Source organism: Triturus cristatus, chromosome 6 (genome assembly GCF_964204655.1).
Source record: "Triturus cristatus chromosome 6, aTriCri1.1, whole genome shotgun sequence".
In the NCBI taxonomy this organism is placed as follows: domain Eukaryota; kingdom Metazoa; phylum Chordata; class Amphibia; order Caudata; family Salamandridae; genus Triturus; species Triturus cristatus.
Window position 1 is genome coordinate 882478507 of NC_140589.1, and position 24070 is coordinate 882502576.

The 24070-nt window shown below is 46.1% G+C and overlaps 20 non-coding genes across 20 annotated transcripts; 12 read left to right on the forward strand and 8 right to left on the reverse strand.

Annotated features, from left to right (window-relative positions):
- The first annotated feature begins 1651 nt into the window (after positions 1–1651).
- Positions 1652–1758, forward strand: LOC146818555 (U6 spliceosomal RNA). Its single transcript, XR_014963607.1, has one exon. It is a non-coding gene; the product is annotated as a U6 spliceosomal RNA (small nuclear RNA).
- A 1007-nt stretch (positions 1759–2765) lies between these two features.
- TRNAR-ACG (transfer RNA arginine (anticodon ACG)) lies at positions 2766–2838 on the reverse strand. Its single transcript has one exon. It is a non-coding gene; the product is annotated as a tRNA-Arg (tRNA).
- Positions 2839–3602: 764 nt separating this feature from the next.
- Positions 3603–3709, forward strand: LOC146818557 (U6 spliceosomal RNA). The gene has a single exon (XR_014963608.1). It is a non-coding gene; the product is annotated as a U6 spliceosomal RNA (small nuclear RNA).
- A 1007-nt stretch (positions 3710–4716) lies between these two features.
- TRNAR-ACG (transfer RNA arginine (anticodon ACG)) lies at positions 4717–4789 on the reverse strand. The gene has a single exon. It is a non-coding gene; the product is annotated as a tRNA-Arg (tRNA).
- Positions 4790–5553: 764 nt separating this feature from the next.
- On the forward strand, positions 5554–5660 carry LOC146818559 (U6 spliceosomal RNA). The gene has a single exon (XR_014963609.1). It is a non-coding gene; the product is annotated as a U6 spliceosomal RNA (small nuclear RNA).
- A 1850-nt stretch (positions 5661–7510) lies between these two features.
- On the forward strand, positions 7511–7617 carry LOC146818560 (U6 spliceosomal RNA). The gene has a single exon (XR_014963610.1). It is a non-coding gene; the product is annotated as a U6 spliceosomal RNA (small nuclear RNA).
- A 997-nt stretch (positions 7618–8614) lies between these two features.
- On the reverse strand, positions 8615–8687 carry TRNAR-ACG (transfer RNA arginine (anticodon ACG)). Its single transcript has one exon. It is a non-coding gene; the product is annotated as a tRNA-Arg (tRNA).
- A 770-nt stretch (positions 8688–9457) lies between these two features.
- LOC146818562 (U6 spliceosomal RNA) lies at positions 9458–9564 on the forward strand. The gene has a single exon (XR_014964437.1). It is a non-coding gene; the product is annotated as a U6 spliceosomal RNA (small nuclear RNA).
- Positions 9565–10561: 997 nt separating this feature from the next.
- Positions 10562–10634, reverse strand: TRNAR-ACG (transfer RNA arginine (anticodon ACG)). Its single transcript has one exon. It is a non-coding gene; the product is annotated as a tRNA-Arg (tRNA).
- A 768-nt stretch (positions 10635–11402) lies between these two features.
- On the forward strand, positions 11403–11509 carry LOC146818564 (U6 spliceosomal RNA). The gene has a single exon (XR_014963611.1). It is a non-coding gene; the product is annotated as a U6 spliceosomal RNA (small nuclear RNA).
- Positions 11510–13359: 1850 nt separating this feature from the next.
- LOC146818565 (U6 spliceosomal RNA) lies at positions 13360–13466 on the forward strand. Its single transcript, XR_014963612.1, has one exon. It is a non-coding gene; the product is annotated as a U6 spliceosomal RNA (small nuclear RNA).
- Positions 13467–14463: 997 nt separating this feature from the next.
- Positions 14464–14536, reverse strand: TRNAR-ACG (transfer RNA arginine (anticodon ACG)). Its single transcript has one exon. It is a non-coding gene; the product is annotated as a tRNA-Arg (tRNA).
- Positions 14537–15306: 770 nt separating this feature from the next.
- Positions 15307–15413, forward strand: LOC146818567 (U6 spliceosomal RNA). The gene has a single exon (XR_014964438.1). It is a non-coding gene; the product is annotated as a U6 spliceosomal RNA (small nuclear RNA).
- Positions 15414–16410: 997 nt separating this feature from the next.
- Positions 16411–16483, reverse strand: TRNAR-ACG (transfer RNA arginine (anticodon ACG)). Its single transcript has one exon. It is a non-coding gene; the product is annotated as a tRNA-Arg (tRNA).
- Positions 16484–17251: 768 nt separating this feature from the next.
- LOC146818569 (U6 spliceosomal RNA) lies at positions 17252–17358 on the forward strand. The gene has a single exon (XR_014963613.1). It is a non-coding gene; the product is annotated as a U6 spliceosomal RNA (small nuclear RNA).
- A 1007-nt stretch (positions 17359–18365) lies between these two features.
- On the reverse strand, positions 18366–18438 carry TRNAR-ACG (transfer RNA arginine (anticodon ACG)). Its single transcript has one exon. It is a non-coding gene; the product is annotated as a tRNA-Arg (tRNA).
- A 768-nt stretch (positions 18439–19206) lies between these two features.
- On the forward strand, positions 19207–19313 carry LOC146818571 (U6 spliceosomal RNA). The gene has a single exon (XR_014963614.1). It is a non-coding gene; the product is annotated as a U6 spliceosomal RNA (small nuclear RNA).
- Positions 19314–20320: 1007 nt separating this feature from the next.
- On the reverse strand, positions 20321–20393 carry TRNAR-ACG (transfer RNA arginine (anticodon ACG)). Its single transcript has one exon. It is a non-coding gene; the product is annotated as a tRNA-Arg (tRNA).
- A 764-nt stretch (positions 20394–21157) lies between these two features.
- Positions 21158–21264, forward strand: LOC146818573 (U6 spliceosomal RNA). The gene has a single exon (XR_014963615.1). It is a non-coding gene; the product is annotated as a U6 spliceosomal RNA (small nuclear RNA).
- Positions 21265–23108: 1844 nt separating this feature from the next.
- LOC146818574 (U6 spliceosomal RNA) lies at positions 23109–23215 on the forward strand. Its single transcript, XR_014963616.1, has one exon. It is a non-coding gene; the product is annotated as a U6 spliceosomal RNA (small nuclear RNA).
- Positions 23216–24070: the final 855 nt, after the last annotated feature.

Sequence of the window (24070 nt, forward strand, 5' to 3'; positions counted from 1 at the left end):
TTCTGGGACTTTTCTTTCCCTTCTTCAGCCTCCCTGTCATTATTCTTCACAACCCCCAAATCTATACTGCTGCCAGCGATGCGTTGCTTTGTGGGAAGCAAGAGAAAGAGAAGGGGAGGGCCTATGCAAATGATGGCCTCAGGGCTGTCTGGGAGTCCCTTTTCAGCAGTACTGTTAAAATCCGCCTTGCAACCAGATTGGTCGGGTAAGCTGAAAAACACCAGGCATGATTGGGCACCAGGTCCTCTAGGCCCTTGGAGGACATATCGGCGCTGCATCCCTCAGTTTCTGAGGTCCAAGAAATGTTCACCCTCCACCCTAATAGAGAGGTCGTGGCCGATCGGGGCAGAAGGGAGCAGGGCAAGATGCTCATGATCCTGCTCTAATAATGAACTGCCTTCCTCTCTCCTTACCTGTGGTTCTGCCTGGCTGCTTGGTTCCAGTTGTAGGCCTACATCCCACAGGCAATTTGCTTGTCCCTCTCACACATGTAAATGGGTCAGCACTCAAGTGCACACACCTGCCTGCACCCACAGACCCTCTCACACACACTTTTCTCAACAAGATTTTTTCCTAGTTTAGAGACTCAGAGACCCATGTTGAAATACAAAAGCAGCACACCACATGACGGCCTTCACATAGAATCCAGCAGCAAATGGGAAACTTTTAACTAGCCGTGGTCCTATTACTGCAGCCCTACCATGGAACGACTGCTGGATGAGTCCTGCTCGAGAATATTGAACCTACAACAAGTCTGAGGTAAATAAGAATTCCACAGGAATACCATAAAACAGGGACCTATGACCCTTTCGAGCCAGATAGGAGTCGAACCTACAATCTTCTAAGCCGTAGTCAGACGCGTTATCCATTGCGCCACTGGCCCCATGTAGGATTACCCATACTTTTGTCCTTAAGAGGACCAGAAGTTGTGTGTGTGTGTGTGTGTTTTAAAACACCATTCCATCAACCTTTTTAGCCACGTTTACTGCTCACAACCAGAAGACACAAGTAAACCCACCTGACCTCCTGAAATTCTGTTCTGTCAGGTGTTCCTAACTTATACAAAGGACTTTAGGAGGACGAAGGACCTAAAAGTCAGGGGAAATGGTCCTAGGTCCAAGGAAATGTTTTAGATCAGCCTCAGTTTCTTAAATATTCTGCATTAACATCATCAGTTCCACGTCTGTGTGGAGCTGATCTTGAGGACTCCTTAATCAGCAGGCGGGTACAACAATAAAGTGTTTAATATTACAATACAGGCGAAAATTCAGACACCTTGTCATAGGCTCACCTTGTCCAGGGACCCATGCATGCTGCCTTTCACCTCTCAGAGCCCTTCACCTAACCTACTGTGCAGCTGTCTCACCTTTAATATCACTGTTCCACAGGCAGCATGATGTCACAATGTTCCTTGTCAGTAGCCTGAACCATGAGCCTTTGCAACCCTGGCATAATCTACATACTTCCAATTGGTGAAGTCTTGGACCACAAATGCAGTGAAGAATAATGGATTGTTACTCTTCATGCATTTTTGCCCATTGGCTCAGATTTGAATGCTTACTGGCCATACGAGCATCTCTGCCAGGCCACCCTATGTCTAGAGACCGTAGATTTAGAGAGTTTATAAACATTGTAGGTTCATCAATGAAGTGTGCTCGCTTCGGCGGCACATATACTAAAATTGGAACGATACAGAGAAGATTAGCATGGCCCCTGCGCAAGGATGACACGCAAATTCGTGAAGCGTTCCATATTTTTACCAGCTTTCAGGAGAGAAATGTTCTATGTTTTCAAGACTAATTGAAATAATAAAGCAGGTTCCAGTGCTTTCCTCCTAATATCTATTTTTCAATTTGTCTCTCCTCAACATTTTTAATGTATTTACCTCGCAGTAATGAAGGTGCACTCTATGGCCAGCTGCATTTAGCAAGGAAGCCTGCAGGACTTCTGGGACTTTTCTTTCCCTTCTTCAGCCTCCCTGTCATTATTCTTCACAACCCCCAAATCTATACTGCTGCCAGCGATGCGTTGCTTTGTGGGAAGCAAGAGAAAGAGAAGGGGAGGGCCTATGCAAATGATGGCCTCAGGGCTGTCTGGGAGTCCCTTTTCAGCAGTACTGTTAAAATCCGCCTTGCAACCAGATTGGTCGGGTAAGCTGAAAAACACCAGGCATGATTGGGCACCAGGTCCTCTAGGCCCTTGGAGGACATATCGGCGCTGCATCCCTCAGTTTCTGAGGTCCAAGAAATGTTCACCCTCCACCCTAATAGAGAGGTCTTGGCCGATCGTGGCCGATCGGGGCAGAAGGGAGCAGGGCAAGATGCTCATGATCCTGCTCTAATAATGAACTGCCTTCCTCTCTCCTTACCTGTGGTTCTGCCTGGCTGCTTGGTTCCAGTTGTAGGCCTACATCCCACAGGCAATTTGCTTGTCCCTCTCACACATGTAAATGGGTCAGCACTCAAGTGCACACACCTGCCTGCACCCACAGACCCTCTCACACACACTTTTCTCAACAAGATTTTTTCCTAGTTTAGAGACTCAGAGACCCATGTTGAAATACAAAAGCAGCACACCACATGACGGCCTTCACATAGAATCCAGCAGCAAATGGGAAACTTTTAACTAGCCGTGGTCCTATTACTGCAGCCCTACCATGGAACGACTGCTGGATGAGTCCTGCTCGAGAATATTGAACCTACAACAAGTCTGAGGTAAATAAGAATTCCACAGGAATACCATAAAACAGGGACCTATGACCCTTTCGAGCCAGATAGGAGTCGAACCTACAATCTTCTGATCCGTAGTCAGACGCGTTATCCATTGCGCCACTGGCCCCATGTAGGATTACCCATACTTTTGTCCTTAAGAGGACCAGAAGTTGTGTGTGTGTGTGTTTTAAAACACCATTCCATCAACCTTTTTAGCCACGTTTACTGCTCACAACCAGAAGACACAAGTAAACCCACCTGACCTCCTGAAATTCTGTTCTGTCAGGTGTTCCTAACTTATACAAAGGACTTTAGGAGGACGAAGGACCTAAAAGTCAGGGGAAATGGTCCTAGGTCCAAGGAAATGTTTTAGATCAGCCTCAGTTTCTTAAATATTCTGCATTAACATCATCAGTTCCACGTCTGTGTGGAGCTGATCTTGAGGACTCCTTAATCAGCAGGCGGGTACAACAATAAAGTGTTTAATATTACAATACAGGCGAAAATTCAGACACCTTGTCATAGGCTCACCTTGTCCAGGGACCCAAGCATGCTGCCTTTCACCTCTCAGAGCCCTTCACCTAACCTACTGTGCAGCTGTCTCACCTTTAATATCACTGTTCCACAGGCAGCATGATGTCACAATGTTCCTTGTCAGTAGCCTGAACCATGAGCCTTTGCAACCCTGGCATAATCTACATACTTCCAATTGGTGAAGTCTTGGACCACAAATGCAGTGAAGAATAATGGATTGTTACTCTTCATGCATTTTTGCCCATTGGCTCAGATTTGAATGCTTACTGGCCATACGAGCATCTCTGCCAGGCCACCCTATGTCTAGAGACCGTAGATTTAGAGAGTTTATAAACATTGTAGGTTCATCAATGAAGTGTGCTCGCTTCGGCGGCACATATACTAAAATTGGAACGATACAGAGAAGATTAGCATGGCCCCTGCGCAAGGATGACACGCAAATTCGTGAAGCGTTCCATATTTTTACCAGCTTTCAGGAGAGAAATGTTCTATGTTTTCAAGACTAATTGAAATAATAAAGCAGGTTCCAGTGCTTTCCTCCTAATATCTATTTTTCAATTTGTCTCTCCTCAACATTTTTAATGTATTTACCTCGCAGTAATGAAGGTGCACTCTATGGCCAGCTGCATTTAGCAAGGAAGCCTGCAGGACTTCTGGGACTTTTCTTTCCCTTCTTCAGCCTCCCTGTCATTATTCTTCACAACCCCCAAATCTATACTGCTGCCAGCGATGCGTTGCTTTGTGGGAAGCAAGAGAAAGAGAAGGGGAGGGCCTATGCAAATGATGGCCTCAGGGCTGTCTGGGAGTCCCTTTTCAGCAGTACTGTTAAAATCCGCCTTGCAACCAGATTGGTCGGGTAAGCTGAAAAACACCAGGCATGATTGGGCACCAGGTCCTCTAGGCCCTTGGAGGACATATCGGCGCTGCATCCCTCAGTTTCTGAGGTCCAAGAAATGTTCACCCTCCACCCTAATAGAGAGGTCTTGGCCGATCGTGGCCGATCGGGGCAGAAGGGAGCAGGGCAAGATGCTCATGATCCTGCTCTAATAATGAACTGCCTTCCTCTCTCCTTACCTGTGGTTCTGCCTGGCTGCTTGGTTCCAGTTGTAGGCCTACATCCCACAGGCAATTTGCTTGTCCCTCTCACAGATGTAAATGGGTCAGCACTCAAGTGCACACACCTGCCTGCACCCACAGACCCTCTCACACACACTTTTCTCAACAAGATTTTTTCCTAGTTTAGAGACTCAGAGACCCATGTTGAAATACAAAAGCAGCACACCACATGACGGCCTTCACATAGAATCCAGCAGCAAATGGGAAACTTTTAACTAGCCGTGGTCCTATTACTGCAGCCCTACCATGGAACGACTGCTGGATGAGTCCTGCTCGAGAATATTGAACCTACAACAAGTCTGAGGTAAATAAGAATTCCACAGGAATACCATAAAACAGGGACCTATGACCCTTTCGAGCCAGATAGGAGTCGAACCTACAATCTTCTGATCCGTAGTCAGACGCGTTATCCATTGCGCCACTGGCCCCATGTAGGATTACCCATACTTTTGTCCTTAAGAGGACCAGAAGTTGTGTGTGTGTGTGTTTTAAAACACCATTCCATCAACCTTTTTAGCCACGTTTACTGCTCACAACCAGAAGACACAAGTAAACCCACCTGACCTCCTGAAATTCTGTTCTGTCAGGTGTTCCTAACTTATACAAAGGACTTTAGGAGGACGAAGGACCTAAAAGTCAGGGGAAATGGTCCTAGGTCCAAGGAAATGTTTTAGATCAGCCTCAGTTTCTTAAATATTCTGCATTAACATCATCAGTTCCACGTCTGTGTGGAGCTGATCTTGAGGACTCCTTAATCAGCAGGCGGGTACAACAATAAAGTGTTTAATATTACAATACAGGCGAAAATTCAGACACCTTGTCATAGGCTCACCTTGTCCAGGGACCCAAGCATGCTGCCTTTCACCTCTCAGAGCCCTTCACCTAACCTACTGTGCAGCTGTCTCACCTTTAATATCACTGTTCCACAGGCAGCATGATGTCACAATGTTCCTTGTCAGTAGCCTGAACCATGAGCCTTTGCAACCCTGGCATAATCTACATACTTCCAATTGGTGAAGTCTTGGACCACAAATGCAGTGAAGAATAATGGATTGTTACTCTTCATGCATTTTTGCCCATTGGCTCAGATTTGAATGCTTACTGGCCATACGAGCATCTCTGCCAGGCCACCCTATGTCTAGAGACCGTAGATTTAGAGAGTTTATAAACATTGTAGGTTCATCAATGAAGTGTGCTCGCTTCGGCGGCACATATACTAAAATTGGAACGATACAGAGAAGATTAGCATGGCCCCTGCGCAAGGATGACACGCAAATTCGTGAAGCGTTCCATATTTTTACCAGCTTTCAGAAGAGAAATGTTCTATGTTTTCAAGACTAATTGAAATAATAAAGCAGGTTCCAGTGCTTTCCTCCTAATATCTATTTTTCAATTTGTCTCTCCTCAACATTTTTAATGTATTTACCTCGCAGTAATGAAGGTGCACTCTATGGCCAGCTGCATTTAGCAAGGAAGCCTGCAGGACTTCTGGGACTTTTCTTTCCCTTCTTCAGCCTCCCTGTCATTATTCTTCACAACCCCCAAATCTATACTGCTGCCAGCGATGCGTTGCTTTGTGGGAAGCAAGAGAAAGAGAAGGGGAGGGCCTATGCAAATGATGGCCTCAGGGCTGTCTGGGAGTCCCTTTTCAGCAGTACTGTTAAAATCCGCCTTGCAACCAGATTGGTCGGGTAAGCTGAAAAACACCAGGCATGATTGGGCACCAGGTCCTCTAGGCCCTTGGAGGACATATTGGCGCTGCATCCCTCAGTTTCTGAGGTCCAAGAAATGTTCACCCTCCACCCTAATAGAGAGGTCTTGGCCGATCGTGGCCGATCGGGGCAGAAGGGAGCAGGGCAAGATGCTCATGATCCTGCTCTAATAATGAACTGCCTTCCTCTCTCCTTACCTGTGGTTCTGCCTGGCTGCTTGGTTCCAGTTGTAGGCCTACATCCCACAGGCAATTTGCTTGTCCCTCTCACACATGTAAATGGGTCAGCACTCAAGTGCACACACCTGCCTGCACCCACAGACCCTCTCACACACACTTTTCTCAACAAGATTTTTTCCTAGTTTAGAGACTCAGAGACCCATGTTGAAATACAAAAGCAGCACACCACATGACGGCCTTCACATAGAATCCAGCAGCAAATGGGAAACTTTTAACTAGCCGTGGTCCTATTACTGCAGCCCTACCATGGAACGACTGCTGGATGAGTCCTGCTCGAGAATATTGAACCTACAACAAGTCTGAGGTAAATAAGAATTCCACAGGAATACCATAAAACAGGGACCTATGACCCTTTCGAGCCAGATAGGAGTCGAACCTACAATCTTCTGATCCGTAGTCAGACGTGTTATCCATTGCGCCACTGGCCCCATGTAGGATTACCCATACTTTTGTCCTTAAGAGGACCAGAAGTTGTGTGTGTGTGTGTGTGTGTTTTAAAACACCATTCCATCAACCTTTTTAGCCACGTTTACTGCTCACAACCAGAAGACACAAGTAAACCCACCTGACCTCCTGAAATTCTGTTCTGTCAGGTGTTCCTAACTTATACAAAGGACTTTAGGAGGACGAAGGACCTAAAAGTCAGGGGAAATGGTCCTAGGTCCAAGGAAATGTTTTAGATCAGCCTCAGTTTCTTAAATATTCTGCATTAACATCATCAGTTCCACGTCTGTGTGGAGCTGATCTTGAGGACTCCTTAATCAGCAGGCGGGTACAACAATAAAGTGTTTAATATTACAATACAGGCGAAAATTCAGACACCTTGTCATAGGCTCACCTTGTCCAGGGACCCAAGCATGCTGCCTTTCACCTCTCAGAGCCCTTCACCTAACCTACTGTGCAGCTGTCTCACCTTTAATATCACTGTTCCACAGGCAGCATGATGTCACAATGTTCCTTGTCAGTAGCCTGAACCATGAGCCTTTGCAACCCTGGCATAATCTACATACTTCCAATTGGTGAAGTCTTGGACCACAAATGCAGTGAAGAATAATGGATTGTTACTCTTCATGCATTTTTGCCCATTGGCTCAGATTTGAATGCTTACTGGCCATACGAGCATCTCTGCCAGGCCACCCTATGTCTAGAGACCGTAGATTTAGAGAGTTTATAAACATTGTAGGTTCATCAATGAAGTGTGCTCGCTTCGGCGGCACATATACTAAAATTGGAACGATACAGAGAAGATTAGCATGGCCCCTGCGCAAGGATGACACGCAAATTCGTGAAGCGTTCCATATTTTTACCAGCTTTCAGGAGAGAAATGTTCTATGTTTTCAAGACTAATTGAAATAATAAAGCAGGTTCCAGTGCTTTCCTCCTAATATCTATTTTTCAATTTGTCTCTCCTCAACATTTTTAATGTATTTACCTCGCAGTAATGAAGGTGCACTCTATGGCCAGCTGCATTTAGCAAGGAAGCCTGCAGGACTTCTGGGACTTTTCTTTCCCTTCTTCAGCCTCCCTGTCATTATTCTTCACAACCCCCAAATCTATACTGCTGCCAGCGATGCGTTGCTTTGTGGGAAGCAAGAGAAAGAGAAGGGGAGGGCCTATGCAAATGATGGCCTCAGGGCTGTCTGGGAGTCCCTTTTCAGCAGTACTGTTAAAATCCGCCTTGCAACCAGATTGGTCGGGTAAGCTGAAAAACACCAGGCATGATTGGGCACCAGGTCCTCTAGGCCCTTGGAGGACATATCGGCGCTGCATCCCTCAGTTTCTGAGGTCCAAGAAATGTTCACCCTCCACCCTAATAGAGAGGTCTTGGCCGATCGGGGCAGAAGGGAGCAGGGCAAGATGCTCATGATCCTGCTCTAATAATGAACTGCCTTCCTCTCTCCTTACCTGTGGTTCTGCCTGGCTGCTTGGTTCCAGTTGTAGGCCTACATCCCACAGGCAATTTGCTTGTCCCTCTCACACATGTAAATGGGTCAGCACTCAAGTGCACACACCTGCCTGCACCCACAGACCCTCTCACACACACTTTTCTCAACAAGATTTTTTCCTAGTTTAGAGACTCAGAGACCCATGTTGAAATACAAAAGCAGCACACCACATGACGGCCTTCACATAGAATCCAGCAGCAAATGGGAAACTTTTAACTAGCCGTGGTCCTATTACTGCAGCCCTACCATGGAACGACTGCTGGATGAGTCCTGCTCGAGAATATTGAACCTACAACAAGTCTGAGGTAAATAAGAATTCCACAGGAATACCATAAAACAGGGACCTATGACCCTTTCGAGCCAGATAGGAGTCGAACCTACAATCTTCTGATCCGTAGTCAGACGCGTTATCCATTGCGCCACTGGCCCCATGTAGGATTACCCATACTTTTGTCCTTAAGAGGACCAGAAGTTGTGTGTGTGTGTGTGTGTGTTTTAAAACACCATTCCATCAACCTTTTTAGCCACGTTTACTGCTCACAACCAGAAGACACAAGTAAACCCACCTGACCTCCTGAAATTCTGTTCTGTCAGGTGTTCCTAACTTATACAAAGGACTTTAGGAGGACGAAGGACCTAAAAGTCAGGGGAAATGGTCCTAGGTCCAAGGAAATGTTTTAGATCAGCCTCAGTTTCTTAAATATTCTGCATTAACATCATCAGTTCCACGTCTGTGTGGAGCTGATCTTGAGGACTCCTTAATCAGCAGGCGGGTACAACAATAAAGTGTTTAATATTACAATACAGGCGAAAATTCAGACACCTTGTCATAGGCTCACCTTGTCCAGGGACCCAAGCATGCTGCCTTTCACCTCTCAGAGCCCTTCACCTAACCTACTGTGCAGCTGTCTCACCTTTAATATCACTGTTCCACAGGCAGCATGATGTCACAATGTTCCTTGTCAGTAGCCTGAACCATGAGCCTTTGCAACCCTGGCATAATCTACATACTTCCAATTGGTGAAGTCTTGGACCACAAATGCAGTGAAGAATAATGGATTGTTACTCTTCATGCATTTTTGCCCATTGGCTCAGATTTGAATGCTTACTGGCCATACGAGCATCTCTGCCAGGCCACCCTATGTCTAGAGACCGTAGATTTAGAGAGTTTATAAACATTGTAGGTTCATCAATGAAGTGTGCTCGCTTCGGCGGCACATATACTAAAATTGTAACGATACAGAGAAGATTAGCATGGCCCCTGCGCAAGGATGACACGCAAATTCGTGAAGCGTTCCATATTTTTACCAGCTTTCAGGAGAGAAATGTTCTATGTTTTCAAGACTAATTGAAATAATAAAGCAGGTTCCAGTGCTTTCCTCCTAATATCTATTTTTCAATTTGTCTCTCCTCAACATTTTTAATGTATTTACCTCGCAGTAATGAAGGTGCACTCTATGGCCAGCTGCATTTAGCAAGGAAGCCTGCAGGACTTCTGGGACTTTTCTTTCCCTTCTTCAGCCTCCCTGTCATTATTCTTCACAACCCCCAAATCTATACTGCTGCCAGCGATGCGTTGCTTTGTGGGAAGCAAGAGAAAGAGAAGGGGAGGGCCTATGCAAATGATGGCCTCAGGGCTGTCTGGGAGTCCCTTTTCAGCAGTACTGTTAAAATCCGCCTTGCAACCAGATTGGTCGGGTAAGCTGAAAAACACCAGGCATGATTGGGCACCAGGTCCTCTAGGCCCTTGGAGGACATATCGGCGCTGCATCCCTCAGTTTCTGAGGTCCAAGAAATGTTCACCCTCCACCCTAATAGAGAGGTCGTGGCCGATCGGGGCAGAAGGGAGCAGGGCAAGATGCTCATGATCCTGCTCTAATAATGAACTGCCTTCCTCTCTCCTTACCTGTGGTTCTGCCTGGCTGCTTGGTTCCAGTTGTAGGCCTACATCCCACAGGCAATTTGCTTGTCCCTCTCACAGATGTAAATGGGTCAGCACTCAAGTGCACACACCTGCCTGCACCCACAGACCCTCTCACACACACTTTTCTCAACAAGATTTTTTCCTAGTTTAGAGACTCAGAGACCCATGTTGAAATACAAAAGCAGCACACCACATGACGGCCTTCACATAGAATCCAGCAGCAAATGGGAAACTTTTAACTAGCCGTGGTCCTATTACTGCAGCCCTACCATGGAACGACTGCTGGATGAGTCCTGCTCGAGAATATTGAACCTACAACAAGTCTGAGGTAAATAAGAATTCCACAGGAATACCATAAAACAGGGACCTATGACCCTTTCGAGCCAGATAGGAGTCGAACCTACAATCTTCTGATCCGTAGTCAGACGCGTTATCCATTGCGCCACTGGCCCCATGTAGGATTACCCATACTTTTGTCCTTAAGAGGACCAGAAGTTGTGTGTGTGTGTGTGTGTTTTAAAACACCATTCCATCAACCTTTTTAGCCACGTTTACTGCTCACAACCAGAAGACACAAGTAAACCCACCTGACCTCCTGAAATTCTGTTCTGTCAGGTGTTCCTAACTTATACAAAGGACTTTAGGAGGACGAAGGACCTAAAAGTCAGGGGAAATGGTCCTAGGTCCAAGGAAATGTTTTAGATCAGCCTCAGTTTCTTAAATATTCTGCATTAACATCATCAGTTCCACGTCTGTGTGGAGCTGATCTTGAGGACTCCTTAATCAGCAGGCGGGTACAACAATAAAGTGTTTAATATTACAATACAGGCGAAAATTCAGACACCTTGTCATAGGCTCACCTTGTCCAGGGACCCATGCATGCTGCCTTTCACCTCTCAGAGCCCTTCACCTAACCTACTGTGCAGCTGTCTCACCTTTAATATCACTGTTCCACAGGCAGCATGATGTCACAATGTTCCTTGTCAGTAGCCTGAACCATGAGCCTTTGCAACCCTGGCATAATCTACATACTTCCAATTGGTGAAGTCTTGGACCACAAATGCAGTGAAGAATAATGGATTGTTACTCTTCATGCATTTTTGCCCATTGGCTCAGATTTGAATGCTTACTGGCCATACGAGCATCTCTGCCAGGCCACCCTATGTCTAGAGACCGTAGATTTAGAGAGTTTATAAACATTGTAGGTTCATCAATGAAGTGTGCTCGCTTCGGCGGCACATATACTAAAATTGGAACGATACAGAGAAGATTAGCATGGCCCCTGCGCAAGGATGACACGCAAATTCGTGAAGCGTTCCATATTTTTACCAGCTTTCAGGAGAGAAATGTTCTATGTTTTCAAGACTAATTGAAATAATAAAGCAGGTTCCAGTGCTTTCCTCCTAATATCTATTTTTCAATTTGTCTCTCCTCAACATTTTTAATGTATTTACCTCGCAGTAATGAAGGTGCACTCTATGGCCAGCTGCATTTAGCAAGGAAGCCTGCAGGACTTCTGGGACTTTTCTTTCCCTTCTTCAGCCTCCCTGTCATTATTCTTCACAACCCCCAAATCTATACTGCTGCCAGCGATGCGTTGCTTTGTGGGAAGCAAGAGAAAGAGAAGGGGAGGGCCTATGCAAATGATGGCCTCAGGGCTGTCTGGGAGTCCCTTTTCAGCAGTACTGTTAAAATCCGCCTTGCAACCAGATTGGTCGGGTAAGCTGAAAAACACCAGGCATGATTGGGCACCAGGTCCTCTAGGCCCTTGGAGGACATATCGGCGCTGCATCCCTCAGTTTCTGAGGTCCAAGAAATGTTCACCCTCCACCCTAATAGAGAGGTCTTGGCCGATCGTGGCCGATCGGGGCAGAAGGGAGCAGGGCAAGATGCTCATGATCCTGCTCTAATAATGAACTGCCTTCCTCTCTCCTTACCTGTGGTTCTGCCTGGCTGCTTGGTTCCAGTTGTAGGCCTACATCCCACAGGCAATTTGCTTGTCCCTCTCACACATGTAAATGGGTCAGCACTCAAGTGCACACACCTGCCTGCACCCACAGACCCTCTCACACACACTTTTCTCAACAAGATTTTTTCCTAGTTTAGAGACTCAGAGACCCATGTTGAAATACAAAAGCAGCACACCACATGACGGCCTTCACATAGAATCCAGCAGCAAATGGGAAACTTTTAACTAGCCGTGGTCCTATTACTGCAGCCCTACCATGGAACGACTGCTGGATGAGTCCTGCTCGAGAATATTGAACCTACAACAAGTCTGAGGTAAATAAGAATTCCACAGGAATACCATAAAACAGGGACCTATGACCCTTTCGAGCCAGATAGGAGTCGAACCTACAATCTTCTGATCCGTAGTCAGACGCATTATCCATTGCGCCACTGGCCCCATGTAGGATTACCCATACTTTTGTCCTTAAGAGGACCAGAAGTTGTGTGTGTGTGTGTGTGTGTTTTAAAACACCATTCCATCAACCTTTTTAGCCACGTTTACTGCTCACAACCAGAAGACACAAGTAAACCCACCTGACCTCCTGAAATTCTGTTCTGTCAGGTGTTCCTAACTTATACAAAGGACTTTAGGAGGACGAAGGACCTAAAAGTCAGGGGAAATGGTCCTAGGTCCAAGGAAATGTTTTAGATCAGCCTCAGTTTCTTAAATATTCTGCATTAACATCATCAGTTCCACGTCTGTGTGGAGCTGATCTTGAGGACTCCTTAATCAGCAGGCGGGTACAACAATAAAGTGTTTAATATTACAATACAGGCGAAAATTCAGACACCTTGTCATAGGCTCACCTTGTCCAGGGACCCATGCATGCTGCCTTTCACCTCTCAGAGCCCTTCACCTAACCTACTGTGCAGCTGTCTCACCTTTAATATCACTGTTCCACAGGCAGCATGATGTCACAATGTTCCTTGTCAGTAGCCTGAACCATGAGCCTTTGCAACCCTGGCATAATCTACATACTTCCAATTGGTGAAGTCTTGGACCACAAATGCAGTGAAGAATAATGGATTGTTACTCTTCATGCATTTTTGCCCATTGGCTCAGATTTGAATGCTTACTGGCCATACGAGCATCTCTGCCAGGCCACCCTATGTCTAGAGACCGTAGATTTAGAGAGTTTATAAACATTGTAGGTTCATCAATGAAGTGTGCTCGCTTCGGCGGCACATATACTAAAATTGGAACGATACAGAGAAGATTAGCATGGCCCCTGCGCAAGGATGACACGCAAATTCGTGAAGCGTTCCATATTTTTACCAGCTTTCAGGAGAGAAATGTTCTATGTTTTCAAGACTAATTGAAATAATAAAGCAGGTTCCAGTGCTTTCCTCCTAATATCTATTTTTCAATTTGTCTCTCCTCAACATTTTTAATGTATTTACCTCGCAGTAATGAAGGTGCACTCTATGGCCAGCTGCATTTAGCAAGGAAGCCTGCAGGACTTCTGGGACTTTTCTTTCCCTTCTTCAGCCTCCCTGTCATTATTCTTCACAACCCCCAAATCTATACTGCTGCCAGCGATGCGTTGCTTTGTGGGAAGCAAGAGAAAGAGAAGGGGAGGGCCTATGCAAATGATGGCCTCAGGGCTGTCTGGGAGTCCCTTTTCAGCAGTACTGTTAAAATCCGCCTTGCAACCAGATTGGTCGGGTAAGCTGAAAAACACCAGGCATGATTGGGCACCAGGTCCTCTAGGCCCTTGGAGGACATATCGGCGCTGCATCCCTCAGTTTCTGAGGTCCAAGAAATGTTCACCCTCCACCCTAATAGAGAGGTCTTGGCCGATCGGGGCAGAAGGGAGCAGGGCAAGATGCTCATGATCCTGCTCTAATAATGAACTGCCTTCCTCTCTCCTTACCTGTGGTTCTGCCTGGCTGCTTGGTTCCAGTTGTAGGCCTACATCCCACAGGCAATTTGCTTGTCCCTCTCACACATGTAAATGGGTCAGCACTCAAGTGCACACACCTGCCTGCACCCACAGACCCTCTCACACACACTTTTCTCAACAAGATTTTTTCCTAGTTTAGAGACTCAGAGACCCATGTTGAAATACAAAAGCAGCACACCACATGACGGCCTTCACATAGAATCCAGCAGCAAATGGGAAACTTTTAACTAGCCGTGGTCCTATTACTGCAGCCCTACCATGGAACGACTGCTGGATGAGTCCTGCTCGAGAATATTGAACCTACAACAAGTCTGAGGTAAATAAGAATTCCACAGGAATACCATAAAACAGGGACCTATGACCCTTTCGAGCCAGATAGGAGTCGAACCTACAATCTTCTGATCCGTAGTCAGACGCGTTATCCATTGCGCCACTGGCCCCATGTAGGATTCCCCATACTTTTGTCCTTAAGAGGACCAGAAGTTGTGTGTGTGTGTGTGTGTGTTTTAAAACACCATTCCATCAACCTTTTTAGCCACGTTTACTGCTCACAACCAGAAGACACAAGTAAACCCACCTGACCTCCTGAAATTCTGTTCTGTCAGGTGTTCCTAACTTATACAAAGGACTTTAGGAGGACGAAGGACCTAAAAGTCAGGGGAAATGGTCCTAGGTCCAAGGAAATGTTTTAGATCAGCCTCAGTTTCTTAAATATTCTGCATTAACATCATCAGTTCCACGTCTGTGTGGAGCTGATCTTGAGGACTCCTTAATCAGCAGGCGGGTACAACAATAAAGTGTTTAATATTACAATACAGGCGAAAATTCAGACACCTTGTCATAGGCTCACCTTGTCCAGGGACCCAAGCATGCTGCCTTTCACCTCTCAGAGCCCTTCACCTAACCTACTGTGCAGCTGTCTCACCTTTAATATCACTGTTCCACAGGCAGCATGATGTCACAATGTTCCTTGTCAGTAGCCTGAACCATGAGCCTTTGCAACCCTGGCATAATCTACATACTTCCAATTGGTGAAGTCTTGGACCACAAATGCAGTGAAGAATAATGGATTGTTACTCTTCATGCATTTTTGCCCATTGGCTCAGATTTGAATGCTTACTGGCCATACGAGCATCTCTGCCAGGCCACCCTATGTCTAGAGACCGTAGATTTAGAGAGTTTATAAACATTGTAGGTTCATCAATGAAGTGTGCTCGCTTCGGCGGCACATATACTAAAATTGTAACGATACAGAGAAGATTAGCATGGCCCCTGCGCAAGGATGACACGCAAATTCGTGAAGCGTTCCATATTTTTACCAGCTTTCAGGAGAGAAATGTTCTATGTTTTCAAGACTAATTGAAATAATAAAGCAGGTTCCAGTGCTTTCCTCCTAATATCTATTTTTCAATTTGTCTCTCCTCAACATTTTTAATGTATTTACCTCGCAGTAATGAAGGTGCACTCTATGGCCAGCTGCATTTAGCAAGGAAGCCTGCAGGACTTCTGGGACTTTTCTTTCCCTTCTTCAGCCTCCCTGTCATTATTCTTCACAACCCCCAAATCTATACTGCTGCCAGCGATGCGTTGCTTTGTGGGAAGCAAGAGAAAGAGAAGGGGAGGGCCTATGCAAATGATGGCCTCAGGGCTGTCTGGGAGTCCCTTTTCAGCAGTACTGTTAAAATCCGCCTTGCAACCAGATTGGTCGGGTAAGCTGAAAAACACCAGGCATGATTGGGCACCAGGTCCTCTAGGCCCTTGGAGGACATATCGGCGCTGCATCCCTCAGTTTCTGAGGTCCAAGAAATGTTCACCCTCCACCCTAATAGAGAGGTCGTGGCCGATCGGGGCAGAAGGGAGCAGGGCAAGATGCTCATGATCCTGCTCTAATAATGAACTGCCTTCCTCTCTCCTTACCTGTGGTTCTGCCTGGCTGCTTGGTTCCAGTTGTAGGCCTACATCCCACAGGCAATTTGCTTGTCCCTCTCACACATGTAAATGGGTCAGCACTCAAGTGCACACACCTGCCTGCACCCACAGACCCTCTCACACACACTTTTCTCAACAAGATTTTTTCCTAGTTTAGAGACTCAGAGACCCATGTTGAAATACAAAAGCAGCACACCACATGACGGCCTTCACATAGAATCCAGCAGCAAATGGGAAACTTTTAACTAGCCGTGGTCCTATTACTGCAGCCCTACCATGGAACGACTGCTGGATGAGTCCTGCTCGAGAATATTGAACCTACAACAAGTCTGAGGTAAATAAGAATTCCACAGGAATACCATAAAACAGGGACCTATGACCCTTTCGAGCCAGATAGGAGTCGAACCTACAATCTTCTGATCCGTAGTCAGACGCGTTATCCATTGCGCCACTGGCCCCATGTAGGATTACCCATACTTTTGTCCTTAAGAGGACCAGAAGTTGTGTGTGTGTGTGTGTGTTTTAAAACACCATTCCATCAACCTTTTTAGCCACGTTTACTGCTCACAACCAGAAGACACAAGTAAACCCACCTGACCTCCTGAAATTCTGTTCTGTCAGGTGTTCCTAACTTATACAAAGGACTTTAGGAGGACGAAGGACCTAAAAGTCAGGGGAAATGGTCCTAGGTCCAAGGAAATGTTTTAGATCAGCCTCAGTTTCTTAAATATTCTGCATTAACATCATCAGTTCCACGTCTGTGTGGAGCTGATCTTGAGGACTCCTTAATCAGCAGGCGGGTACAACAATAAAGTGTTTAATATTACAATACAGGCGAAAATTCAGACACCTTGTCATAGGCTCACCTTGTCCAGGGACCCATGCATGCTGCCTTTCACCTCTCAGAGCCCTTCACCTAACCTACTGTGCAGCTGTCTCACCTTTAATATCACTGTTCCACAGGCAGCATGATGTCACAATGTTCCTTGTCAGTAGCCTGAACCATGAGCCTTTGCAACCCTGGCATAATCTACATACTTCCAATTGGTGAAGTCTTGGACCACAAATGCAGTGAAGAATAATGGATTGTTACTCTTCATGCATTTTTGCCCATTGGCTCAGATTTGAATGCTTACTGGCCATACGAGCATCTCTGCCAGGCCACCCTATGTCTAGAGACCGTAGATTTAGAGAGTTTATAAACATTGTAGGTTCATCAATGAAGTGTGCTCGCTTCGGCGGCACATATACTAAAATTGGAACGATACAGAGAAGATTAGCATGGCCCCTGCGCAAGGATGACACGCAAATTCGTGAAGCGTTCCATATTTTTACCAGCTTTCAGGAGAGAAATGTTCTATGTTTTCAAGACTAATTGAAATAATAAAGCAGGTTCCAGTGCTTTCCTCCTAATATCTATTTTTCAATTTGTCTCTCCTCAACATTTTTAATGTATTTACCTCGCAGTAATGAAGGTGCACTCTATGGCCAGCTGCATTTAGCAAGGAAGCCTGCAGGACTTCTGGGACTTTTCTTTCCCTTCTTCAGCCTCCCTGTCATTATTCTTCACAACCCCCAAATCTATACTGCTGCCAGCGATGCGTTGCTTTGTGGGAAGCAAGAGAAAGAGAAGGGGAGGGCCTATGCAAATGATGGCCTCAGGGCTGTCTGGGAGTCCCTTTTCAGCAGTACTGTTAAAATCCGCCTTGCAACCAGATTGGTCGGGTAAGCTGAAAAACACCAGGCATGATTGGGCACCAGGTCCTCTAGGCCCTTGGAGGACATATCGGCGCTGCATCCCTCAGTTTCTGAGGTCCAAGAAATGTTCACCCTCCACCCTAATAGAGAGGTCTTGGCCGATCGTGGCCGATCGGGGCAGAAGGGAGCAGGGCAAGATGCTCATGATCCTGCTCTAATAATGAACTGCCTTCCTCTCTCCTTACCTGTGGTTCTGCCTGGCTGCTTGGTTCCAGTTGTAGGCCTACATCCCACAGGCAATTTGCTTGTCCCTCTCACACATGTAAATGGGTCAGCACTCAAGTGCACACACCTGCCTGCACCCACAGACCCTCTCACACACACTTTTCTCAACAAGATTTTTTCCTAGTTTAGAGACTCAGAGACCCATGTTGAAATACAAAAGCAGCACACCACATGACGGCCTTCACATAGAATCCAGCAGCAAATGGGAAACTTTTAACTAGCCGTGGTCCTATTACTGCAGCCCTACCATGGAACGACTGCTGGATGAGTCCTGCTCGAGAATATTGAACCTACAACAAGTCTGAGGTAAATAAGAATTCCACAGGAATACCATAAAACAGGGACCTATGACCCTTTCGAGCCAGATAGGAGTCGAACCTACAATCTTCTGATCCGTAGTCAGACGCGTTATCCATTGCGCCACTGGCCCCATGTAGGATTACCCATACTTTTGTCCTTAAGAGGACCAGAAGTTGTGTGTGTGTGTGTGTGTTTTAAAACACCATTCCATCAACCTTTTTAGCCACGTTTACTGCTCACAACCAGAAGACACAAGTAAACCCACCTGACCTCCTGAAATTCTGTTCTGTCAGGTGTTCCTAACTTATACAAAGGACTTTAGGAGGACGAAGGACCTAAAAGTCAGGGGAAATGGTCCTAGGTCCAAGGAAATGTTTTAGATCAGCCTCAGTTTCTTAAATATTCTGCATTAACATCATCAGTTCCACGTCTGTGTGGAGCTGATCTTGAGGACTCCTTAATCAGCAGGCGGGTACAACAATAAAGTGTTTAATATTACAATACAGGCGAAAATTCAGACACCTTGTCATAGGCTCACCTTGTCCAGGGACCCATGCATGCTGCCTTTCACCTCTCAGAGCCCTTCACCTAACCTACTGTGCAGCTGTCTCACCTTTAATATCACTGTTCCACAGGCAGCATGATGTCACAATGTTCCTTGTCAGTAGCCTGAACCATGAGCCTTTGCAACCCTGGCATAATCTACATACTTCCAATTGGTGAAGTCTTGGACCACAAATGCAGTGAAGAATAATGGATTGTTACTCTTCATGCATTTTTGCCCATTGGCTCAGATTTGAATGCTTACTGGCCATACGAGCATCTCTGCCAGGCCACCCTATGTCTAGAGACCGTAGATTTAGAGAGTTTATAAACATTGTAGGTTCATCAATGAAGTGTGCTCGCTTCGGCGGCACATATACTAAAATTGGAACGATACAGAGAAGATTAGCATGGCCCCTGCGCAAGGATGACACGCAAATTCGTGAAGCGTTCCATATTTTTACCAGCTTTCAGGAGAGAAATGTTCTATGTTTTCAAGACTAATTGAAATAATAAAGCAGGTTCCAGTGCTTTCCTCCTAATATCTATTTTTCAATTTGTCTCTCCTCAACATTTTTAATGTATTTACCTCGCAGTAATGAAGGTGCACTCTATGGCCAGCTGCATTTAGCAAGGAAGCCTGCAGGACTTCTGGGACTTTTCTTTCCCTTCTTCAGCCTCCCTGTCATTATTCTTCACAACCCCCAAATCTATACTGCTGCCAGCGATGCGTTGCTTTGTGGGAAGCAAGAGAAAGAGAAGGGGAGGGCCTATGCAAATGATGGCCTCAGGGCTGTCTGGGAGTCCCTTTTCAGCAGTACTGTTAAAATCCGCCTTGCAACCAGATTGGTCGGGTAAGCTGAAAAACACCAGGCATGATTGGGCACCAGGTCCTCTAGGCCCTTGGAGGACATATCGGCGCTGCATCCCTCAGTTTCTGAGGTCCAAGAAATGTTCACCCTCCACCCTAATAGAGAGGTCTTGGCCGATCGTGGCCGATCGGGGCAGAAGGGAGCAGGGCAAGATGCTCATGATCCTGCTCTAATAATGAACTGCCTTCCTCTCTCCTTACCTGTGGTTCTGCCTGGCTGCTTGGTTCCAGTTGTAGGCCTACATCCCACAGGCAATTTGCTTGTCCCTCTCACACATGTAAATGGGTCAGCACTCAAGTGCACACACCTGCCTGCACCCACAGACCCTCTCACACACACTTTTCTCAACAAGATTTTTTCCTAGTTTAGAGACTCAGAGACCCATGTTGAAATACAAAAGCAGCACACCACATGACGGCCTTCACATAGAATCCAGCAGCAAATGGGAAACTTTTAACTAGCCGTGGTCCTATTACTGCAGCCCTACCATGGAACGACTGCTGGATGAGTCCTGCTCGAGAATATTGAACCTACAACAAGTCTGAGGTAAATAAGAATTCCACAGGAATACCATAAAACAGGGACCTATGACCCTTTCGAGCCAGATAGGAGTCGAACCTACAATCTTCTGATCCGTAGTCAGACGCGTTATCCATTGCGCCACTGGCCCCATGTAGGATTACCCATACTTTTGTCCTTAAGAGGACCAGAAGTTGTGTGTGTGTGTGTTTTAAAACACCATTCCATCAACCTTTTTAGCCACGTTTACTGCTCACAACCAGAAGACACAAGTAAACCCACCTGACCTCCTGAAATTCTGTTCTGTCAGGTGTTCCTAACTTATACAAAGGACTTTAGGAGGACGAAGGACCTAAAAGTCAGGGGAAATGGTCCTAGGTCCAAGGAAATGTTTTAGATCAGCCTCAGTTTCTTAAATATTCTGCATTAACATCATCAGTTCCACGTCTGTGTGGAGCTGATCTTGAGGACTCCTTAATCAGCAGGCGGGTACAACAATAAAGTGTTTAATATTACAATACAGGCGAAAATTCAGACACCTTGTCATAGGCTCACCTTGTCCAGGGACCCAAGCATGCTGCCTTTCACCTCTCAGAGCCCTTCACCTAACCTACTGTGCAGCTGTCTCACCTTTAATATCACTGTTCCACAGGCAGCATGATGTCACAATGTTCCTTGTCAGTAGCCTGAACCATGAGCCTTTGCAACCCTGGCATAATCTACATACTTCCAATTGGTGAAGTCTTGGACCACAAATGCAGTGAAGAATAATGGATTGTTACTCTTCATGCATTTTTGCCCATTGGCTCAGATTTGAATGCTTACTGGCCATACGAGCATCTCTGCCAGGCCACCCTATGTCTAGAGACCGTAGATTTAGAGAGTTTATAAACATTGTAGGTTCATCAATGAAGTGTGCTCGCTTCGGCGGCACATATACTAAAATTGGAACGATACAGAGAAGATTAGCATGGCCCCTGCGCAAGGATGACACGCAAATTCGTGAAGCGTTCCATATTTTTACCAGCTTTCAGGAGAGAAATGTTCTATGTTTTCAAGACTAATTGAAATAATAAAGCAGGTTCCAGTGCTTTCCTCCTAATATCTATTTTTCAATTTGTCTCTCCTCAACATTTTTAATGTATTTACCTCGCAGTAATGAAGGTGCACTCTATGGCCAGCTGCATTTAGCAAGGAAGCCTGCAGGACTTCTGGGACTTTTCTTTCCCTTCTTCAGCCTCCCTGTCATTATTCTTCACAACCCCCAAATCTATACTGCTGCCAGCGATGCGTTGCTTTGTGGGAAGCAAGAGAAAGAGAAGGGGAGGGCCTATGCAAATGATGGCCTCAGGGCTGTCTGGGAGTCCCTTTTCAGCAGTACTGTTAAAATCCGCCTTGCAACCAGATTGGTCGGGTAAGCTGAAAAACACCAGGCATGATTGGGCACCAGGTCCTCTAGGCCCTTGGAGGACATATCGGCGCTGCATCCCTCAGTTTCTGAGGTCCAAGAAATGTTCACCCTCCACCCTAATAGAGAGGTCTTGGCCGATCGTGGCCGATCGGGGCAGAAGGGAGCAGGGCAAGATGCTCATGATCCTGCTCTAATAATGAACTGCCTTCCTCTCTCCTTACCTGTGGTTCTGCCTGGCTGCTTGGTTCCAGTTGTAGGCCTACATCCCACAGGCAATTTGCTTGTCCCTCTCACACATGTAAATGGGTCAGCACTCAAGTGCACACACCTGCCTGCACCCACAGACCCTCTCACACACACTTTTCTCAACAAGATTTTTTCCTAGTTTAGAGACTCAGAGACCCATGTTGAAATACAAAAGCAGCACACCACATGACGGCCTTCACATAGAATCCAGCAGCAAATGGGAAACTTTTAACTAGCCGTGGTCCTATTACTGCAGCCCTACCATGGAACGACTGCTGGATGAGTCCTGCTCGAGAATATTGAACCTACAACAAGTCTGAGGTAAATAAGAATTCCACAGGAATACCATAAAACAGGGACCTATGACCCTTTCGAGCCAGATAGGAGTCAAACCTACAATCTTCTGATCCGTAGTCAGACGCGTTATCCATTGCGCCACTGGCCCCATGTAGGATTACCCATACTTTTGTCCTTAAGAGGACCAGAAGTTGTGTGTGTGTGTGTTTTAAAACACCATTCCATCAACCTTTTTAGCCACGTTTACTGCTCACAACCAGAAGACACAAGTAAACCCACCTGACCTCCTGAAATTCTGTTCTGTCAGGTGTTCCTAACTTATACAAAGGACTTTAGGAGGACGAAGGACCTAAAAGTCAGGGGAAATGGTCCTAGGTCCAAGGAAATGTTTTAGATCAGCCTCAGTTTCTTAAATATTCTGCATTAACATCATCAGTTCCACGTCTGTGTGGAGCTGATCTTGAGGACTCCTTAATCAGCAGGCGGGTACAACAATAAAGTGTTTAATATTACAATACAGGCGAAAATTCAGACACCTTGTCATAGGCTCACCTTGTCCAGGGACCCAAGCATGCTGCCTTTCACCTCTCAGAGCCCTTCACCTAACCTACTGTGCAGCTGTCTCACCTTTAATATCACTGTTCCACAGGCAGCATGATGTCACAATGTTCCTTGTCAGTAGCCTGAACCATGAGCCTTTGCAACCCTGGCATAATCTACATACTTCCAATTGGTGAAGTCTTGGACCACAAATGCAGTGAAGAATAATGGATTGTTACTCTTCATGCATTTTTGCCCATTGGCTCAGATTTGAATGCTTACTGGCCATACGAGCATCTCTGCCAGGCCACCCTATGTCTAGAGACCGTAGATTTAGAGAGTTTATAAACATTGTAGGTTCATCAATGAAGTGTGCTCGCTTCGGCGGCACATATACTAAAATTGGAACGATACAGAGAAGATTAGCATGGCCCCTGCGCAAGGATGACACGCAAATTCGTGAAGCGTTCCATATTTTTACCAGCTTTCAGAAGAGAAATGTTCTATGTTTTCAAGACTAATTGAAATAATAAAGCAGGTTCCAGTGCTTTCCTCCTAATATCTATTTTTCAATTTGTCTCTCCTCAACATTTTTAATGTATTTACCTCGCAGTAATGAAGGTGCACTCTATGGCCAGCTGCATTTAGCAAGGAAGCCTGCAGGACTTCTGGGACTTTTCTTTCCCTTCTTCAGCCTCCCTGTCATTATTCTTCACAACCCCCAAATCTATACTGCTGCCAGCGATGCGTTGCTTTGTGGGAAGCAAGAGAAAGAGAAGGGGAGGGCCTATGCAAATGATGGCCTCAGGGCTGTCTGGGAGTCCCTTTTCAGCAGTACTGTTAAAATCCGCCTTGCAACCAGATTGGTCGGGTAAGCTGAAAAACACCAGGCATGATTGGGCACCAGGTCCTCTAGGCCCTTGGAGGACATATTGGCGCTGCATCCCTCAGTTTCTGAGGTCCAAGAAATGTTCACCCTCCACCCTAATAGAGAGGTCGTGGCCGATCGGGGCAGAAGGGAGCAGGGCAAGATGCTCATGATCCTGCTCTAATAATGAACTGCCTTCCTCTCTCCTTACCTGTGGTTCTGCCTGGCTGCTTGGTTCCAGTTGTAGGCCTACATCCCACAGGCAATTTGCTTGTCCCTCTCACACATGTAAATGGGTCAGCACTCAAGTGCACACACCTGCCTGCACCCACAGACCCTCTCACACACACTTTTCTCAACAAGATTTTTTCCTAGTTTAGAGACTCAGAGACCCATGTTGAAATACAAAAGCAGCACACCACATGACGGCCTTCACATAGAATCCAGCAGCAAATGGGAAACTTTT